The following is a 7583-nucleotide window of genomic DNA, read 5'->3' on the forward strand; positions in this document are numbered from 1 at the left end:
ATTCTACAAGCGATCGCTCCCCGGAACGTGTGAATATGCATTGGACAGTGATGAATATTCAGCCTTCCCCAATCTGAGCATTTCATGATCTGCTAACCAGCTTCCAGAGTGCCAGCACCACATATCTCCACTTTGCAGACGATGGTTAACCAGGTAGAACACCCTTTCAGTGAACGCACCTTGTCTCAGTTTTTACTACTCCTCGCTTAAGAGGAAGGTAGCCAACTTTGCAACAAGCTCTTGCAGCACTGCCTTTAACCTTAGCCTGATACGCCAACACGTTTATTGTTGTTAACCGGCCTTCTGCCATGGCGACGATGTGGATGATACACATCCAAGACCTCCTATCATCCACTGCTCTGCTTAAATCTTGTAGATCCAATGGCCTCTTTTGAGTTTACCCAATAGCATGCAGTTTCGCTCTCTATTACCTTCTATTTTCCCTAGCATTTTGGTCTTTTCCAATGAGTCATGCCTTATCATGATGTGCCCAAAGTATGACAGTCTCAACTTTATCATCTTGACTTCTAGGGGTATTTAAGGCTTGATCTGCTCAAGGACCCATTGGTTTGTCTTTTTGGCCGTCCAAAGTATCCCCAGCACTCTTTTCCAGCGGCACATCTCTAATGAATTGGTTTTCTTTTTATCTGCTTTTTTCACCGTTGAACTCTCACATCCATACTTGGTGATGGGAAATATAACATATTGGACAATTCTGACTTTAGCATTCAGTGGTGGTATGTCTTTCCACTTAGAAGAAGTACAGAAGAACAGGACCTATATCTTCCACCCGGGTCAGAATTCAGTACCCTCCAACCATCCTGATTTAATCTTTGCCAATTCCGCTTTTGCAGCCGCTTTTAAAATGCCCCTGTTTCTATCTCCATTTCCTCTTTCTGCCTTTGTCCTCGCTCATCTCAGTTGGTCCAAACTAAGCTCAAAGTGTAAAAGTAGTTTGCACCCAGTTAACTCAGCTAGAAGGAAAGAAGAAGAGGGGGCAGAATCCTGCCCTTCCCAATAAAGGGTTAAAGGTAAAGGTATGAATGTCTAGTCATAACCGACTGTAGGGCAGTGCTCATCTCCATTACTAAGCCAAAGAGCCAGCATTGTCTGAAGATGACTCCTGTGGTCATGTGGACAGCATGACTGCACTGAATGCTGTTACCTTCCCACCAAAGTGGTACCTATTTATCTATTTGCATTTGCATGCTTTTGAACTGCTAGGTTGGCACAAGGTGGGACTAGTGATTGGAGCTCACCCCATCATGCAATGCTTGGGCCTCAAACTGCCAACCTTCCAATCTTCCAATTGTCAGAACTGGTGTCTTATCCACTAAGTCACCACATCCTTTGCCCTTCCCAGTAGACTCTGGCAAAAGCAAACTGCTGCAGCATCTCCTAGCTTGAAAGTGCATCCTATTTCATAACTTTGGCCATCTTGACCATAACCTGATCTTGCTTTGTGTCCCAGTTTTCACCTGTGAAACATTGGAGGGAATGGACTTTCCTTCCTAGGCCTTTGTGCATCACTGTACACACCAAAGATAGTGCCCTTTCTCCACATTGGTCCCCGTGTGATCTTTTCACAACTCTAGTGTGTTAAACCTGTCCATCGACTATAGTGCCAACAGCGGTGTCTATCCGTCTGACAAGCTGTTTCTTGAACATTTAGAAACACACACAATCACACTGAAATCTCTGAGTCCTAAGTACCCTGGTCCACTCTCCGACCCAGACCTGGAAAGTGCTTGGATATTTGTGACGCTGGCTAAGCACACAAGCGCCTTCCTTGGGAAAAAATATATATATTTTCCCTTTTTTGTGTTTTAAACAAGAGTTACACTCACCTGACCAGGAGAATTCTGCTCGAAACAGAACAAGAAGAGCAATGTTGATGGCTGGGAGGGAGATTTCAGATGAATTAATCATAAGCAAAAGCATGTTGTTGTCAGTTGTGCTTGTTGTAAGCTGCTTCTTTCGGCGGGCTTTTGTGTCCTCAGTTTGTGTGAAATTGCACCAGTTTATTCTGCCTATATACCTTTGCTTCTCTGATGGATCTCCCACAGAGATCAGAAGGAATGGTGTCCCCTGCTGTCTCCGCTTTCCAAAGGCTTTCGTCTGTAGCTAATTTGGACTCCAGGTCAAAATGAGTCCTGGCCCCTTTCGTGCACAGATCCATTGGCATGAATTCTCTCTTGTTGCACACAAGTTAGCCACAATGCTTGCTGTCTCTCCTTCTGCACTAGTTGGCCTATATACCTCCATGGCATAGATCAGGGATGGGAAACTTTCAGCAACGGGCCAAATGCAACCTGTAGGCATTCCTTACTCAACCTGCAAGCTTCTCCTGCTCTTATCTCCAATTAGTGTTTGGAGATAAGATTGAATTTAAAGGTGGCTAAAGGAAGTTTTTGCATTGAGCTGTGGTACCTTTTGCAGTCGCAGAAGCTGTTGCATGGGAGTTTCAGTCTGGAAAAAGAAAAATAATGTTGCCAGAGCTAGCATAGGCTGCATTTGCACTGGAGATATAATGCAGTTCGACACCCCTTTCAGTCCATGCAATGGAATCCTGGGATTTGGAGTCTGAGCAACAGAGCTCTCTGACAGAGAAGGCTAAATAGCTCACTAAATTATAAATCCCTGGATTCCAGAGCATGGCGCTATGGCAGTTAAAGCGGTGTCAAACTGCATTATTTCTGCAGTGCAGATTAGCCCTTCCTGGCAGGTAGGAACCTCCAAAAGGAGTCTATTAGGAACACTGCGATCTCTCTGAAGATGCCAGCTGGTGAAACGTCAGGAATAAACTCTTCTAGAACGTGGCCACATAGCCTGAAAAACCCAAAATAAACTAAGACTGCAATATCGTTGGAGAACCTCAAGTACATTCTGTCCAATCATCCTGATTTGGTAGGGACAGCCCCAATTCATCCTCACTTTCCCAGCTGCTTTTAAAATGTCCCACTTTCTCTCTCCTCCTCCGATTTTGTCGTGACCGAAGTAAGCAGAGGACAAACTGAGCTCAAAGTCCAAAACTAGTTTGCATTTAGTTAACCGAACAAGAGAGAGAGGACTTGTGGAGGCAGAATCTTGCCCTTCCCAGTGGTCTCAGGCAAAAGCAAACTGCTGCAGCCTCTCCTAGTTTATGTGTTATTCCTTATTAATAACTTTTCCCATCTTGACCATGCTCTTAGGTTGGTTAGCCACATGTGCCCTGTATTCATCATGAAACATTGGAGGGTAACTAGAGTAGATCTATGCAAACAAAAATCCACCAGTGATACCTTTATTGGTCAACTGAAATGCACAATATACTTGTTGCAAGCTTTCGAAGCTCCATAGGCTTTTTCATCAAGCAAGATGTTAGAAATCAAAAAACAATTGGTGATGTTAGTCAGATGCCTGCATGTTGTTTCAGTCCTTAGTAAAGATGGTATACTGGGGCAGATATATTTTGTGATATATATATATATATACCATCTTTACTAAGGACTGAAATGACATGCAGGGATCCGATTCACATTTCCAATTGTTTGGTTTTTCCTCTCCTGTTTGGTTCGTAACATCTTGCCTGATGAAGAAGCCCATGGAGCTTCGAAAGCTTGCAACAAGTATATTGTGCATTTCTGTTGGCCAATAAAGGTATCACTGGTGGATTTTTGTTTGCATTTGTTAAATGGCCAACCCAGGTACCCCTGCATGTTTTCTGTATTGTAGAGTAGATCTATTTATTCAACAGCCGAATGGTAAGTCAACACATAAGTAAATCCAACTGTGTCAATGGCTCTCCTCTTCAGGACTAGCAATAGGATGGAGGCTGGACCTGAGAATAAGTAACAACAGTTTGGTGGCAGCTGTTGCTTGTCTCCTCTTGGTAGCAAAGACCTTGGTGCGTCCTATATAATTATTTGCCTTCATCGGGAAAAAAGCGCGTGGGGTGAGGATGCTGCAGGCTTTTCTTGCTGTTCCCTCGAGGACTCCTTGCATGCAGGGAAGAACAAATGCTAGCTTTCAGGGAATTTGCAATTATCTCCGAATGGTATGCTGCTTGCTCCTGAGAATCGCATTGAGTGTTGTCTCCTGGCTACTAGCAGCAAAGGAGGCTCTGCGCATGACTATTTGAGCATTGGCTATAGGCAGTTTACACCTGTTGGTATTTCCAAACCCCAAAGACATCCATTTAGAAAGGTGGATTTCTGCACATCTTGAGTGAGCCACAACAACGCTTCGAACTTTCGTCCTTTTTGGAAGCCGGCAACGCTAGGGCATTAGATGAATGACGAAGATGCTTAACGTAAGCGATGTTAGATTATAGGTAAATACTGGGCAAAGTTGAATGTGTATTGGAATGAAAATGCATGTAAAATGGAGATTTTGAAATTCCTCCTGGACAAAAGGTTGTTTATTGGGCCAACCAAAATGCACAAAATACAGGTTGCAAGCTTTCGAAGCGCCCTTGGCTTCTTCATCCGGCAAGGAGTTCACCATACAGAAGACGTTCGCCATAGGCCTGCATTTTGCTGTTTTTGTTCTTAGTTCAGATGGTATGTGAGGGCTCTGTTATGCAATGGCCAGCCTTTACTGCTGTTTTTCGACATCCTAGTCTTCACAGTCCAGACTTTTGATGGCTGTCTGATACTTACAAGGCAAGCCGACAAAGAATGAAGACTCATCCTGGATTCCTAAAAGGCAGCCCCTGGCCTTGTTTGCCTTGGCAGCCACATCGGATGCCTCCATCCCCAGCGGCACAAAGCAGTTTTTCCATTTGCAGCATCAGGCCCAGGAAGACTTCCAAGGAAATGTTCCGGCACCAGGCAGTTCTCGCTTCCCTTCGGCAGACGCTCTGCAAGCTTTGCTCCAACTGACCCCTTCAGAGACAGAAATAGCCACAGAGAGAGAAAGTGCTATCGCAGGGGATGGAGATGAGAGAGATTGAACAAACAAAGGCAAAGGGAGAAATTAAAAAAAAATGCACATAAAAGGAGGAATGAGGAAGATGTGAGTAAAAATAAGAGATGGGAAAAATGTGGATGTTGCTTAGGTCTTACACAAAGGTCTTGGGCATCTTTTGCCAAGAGGCATGTCTCCAGGTATCATTAGAGCAGGGCTGTGGGATGGCTGGCTCTCAAGATACTGGTGGACTACAACTCCCATCAGCCCAAACTAACAAGTGGTGATGGACAATGAGTATTGTAGTCTTGGGTAGCCCAATGCCCTCCATCCTTTCTTCAACTAGTCCTCAAATTATGGTAAAAAGGCTGAAGTGCCCTTCATTTAAAAAAAATATCTCCCCAGTTTTATATCAAGCTTATGTCTACTGGCTGACTTTAGGCAAGTCACACTCTCTCAGCCTCATAGGAAGGCAAGGGCAAGCCTCCTCTGAACAAATCTTGCCCCCAAACCCCATGGGTCACCATAAGTTGGAAATGACTTGAAGGTACACAACAATGACAACAACGAAGGGGACTACCTTAGCTTTTGAATGAGGAACCCATTAGATTTAATGGTGAGAGTGCAGAGAAGGTGGACATCTTTCCAGCTCTTAAAGACACCGTCACCCAGTTATGGATTCTGGAAACCATTTTGCTCTCAAGTTCCATGTAGTTGATGTTTAACATACATGCTTGTTGCCTATGTCAGTCCCCAGTGGGTAGCTACACCACTTCACCCCATAGAAAACCCCTCTGCCCTACAGCTGTCACCCGGGAGTCCTTCTTTTTTAGTGTCACAGTGCTTCTGATCCAAAAGAACCACAATGACCCAAAGCCTCACTACCAAATTATTGTTGCTGTTTGTTGACAGCTGTCCTCCGGTTGACTTTCACTCATGGAGACCTCATGAATGAGACACCTCCAAAACCCCTTATTCTCCACTGCTCTGCTCAGGTCTACTAGGCTATCCATCTAGTGCAGGGATTCCCAAACTTTGGTCCTCCAAGTGTTTTGGACTTCAACTCTTAGAAGCCCAAGCCAGCTTGGTCAACAGTCACGAAGTATGGAAGCTGACGTCTAAAACATCTGGAGGATCAAAGTTTGGGAATCACTGATCTGTTATGCACTCTTTCTCCCACGCTCCACCTTCTCTAGCATTATTGTATTTTCTAGTGATTCTTACCTTCTCATCATGTGGCCAAAGTACAACCAGCTCCATTTAGTCATCTTGGCTGCCATGGAGAGCTCAGGCTTGATCTGTGCTAGGACCCATTTGTTTGTCCTTTTGGGCATCTATGATATCCTCAGCAGTGAACACATTTCTCCAGCACATCTCAAATGAGTTGATTCTCTACCTTGTTATCAGCTTTCTTTTCTATCTGCCTGTTTCTTCACTGTCCAGTTCTCACATCCATACATGGTGACGGGGAATACAGTGGCTCAGACAATCCTCTAACTTTGGTATTCAGCTTGATAACTTTGTACTTTAAGATCCTGTCTAGTTCTTTCCTAGCTGCCTTTCCCAGTCCTAGTCTTCTTCTGGTTTCTTGAACACAGTCCTTGCTCTGATCAATAACTGAGCCAAGGTATGATTCTACAGAACAATACAAGCAGAAATGCATCAAGCAGCTGCACTGTTTTGCTGCTGGCGTAAGTGGCAAGATTTGGCCACAAAAGCAGAGGGAGACAAGGGGTGGGATGGGAGGTTCTTAGTGTCCAAGTTACTAAAACTATTCATTTTAAGTTTAATTTTGTCCTGCTTTCACCACCGAGTCTGAAATGACTTTTCTGAAGACTTGGGGGTGCCTCTAGATGGTGTCCCTACTGCATTGTGCAACGATTCCATCACATTTGTTGTGGACTGCCCTTGAGTCGATCTCAATCCATGGCAACCCTGTGGAAGAGACATCTCCAAGTCCTCCAATGCTTGGCTTACTTCCTGCAAATTTATAGCAGCAACCTCCCTAATAGAGTTCATCCATTTAGTATGCGGCCTTCCTTTTTTTCTCCTTCCCTCCACCTTTCCTAGCATTATTGTTTCTTCCAGTGATTCACGTCTTCTCATGATGTGTCCAAAGCACAACAATCTGTTTTGTCATTTTGGCTTCCAGGGAGATTTCCAGCTTGATCTGCTCTAGGACCCATTTGTCTGTCCTTTTGGCTGTTCATGGGATCCTCAGCACTCTTCTCCAGCAGATCTCCAATGCATTGATATTCTTCCTATCTTATTTCTTAACTGTCCATCTCTCACATCCATACAGGGAATACGGTGGCTTGTATGATCCTAACTTTTGTGTTCAGTTGTATATCTTTGCATTTTAGCATTTCTAGTTCTTTCATAGCCACCCTCCCCATTCGTAATCTTCTGATTTCCTGGCTGAAGTTCCTGTCTCTGTCAATGTTTGATCCCAGGTATGGGAACTCTTTTACTACTTCTGTTTCTTCATTGTCTAGGTTGAATTTGTCTAGAATTTCTGTTGAAAATCTCATTTTCCTGCCCTTGGCCGCACCTATTTTGAAAATGTGTTGGCAGCAAACAACTGTTGTAAACCTGATTGCAACAAAAGGGAGGCTGGGTCCTCTCCCATCATCAGCTCTGCTGAGACACCAGCCAGTTGTTATATCTTGGCTCACCTACAACTCATCCACTACTCA

Source organism: Sceloporus occidentalis, unplaced genomic scaffold (genome assembly GCF_023333645.1).
Source record: "Sceloporus occidentalis isolate IW3139 unplaced genomic scaffold, rSceOcc1.0.p SCAF_10, whole genome shotgun sequence".
NCBI lineage: Eukaryota > Metazoa > Chordata > Lepidosauria > Squamata > Phrynosomatidae > Sceloporus > Sceloporus occidentalis.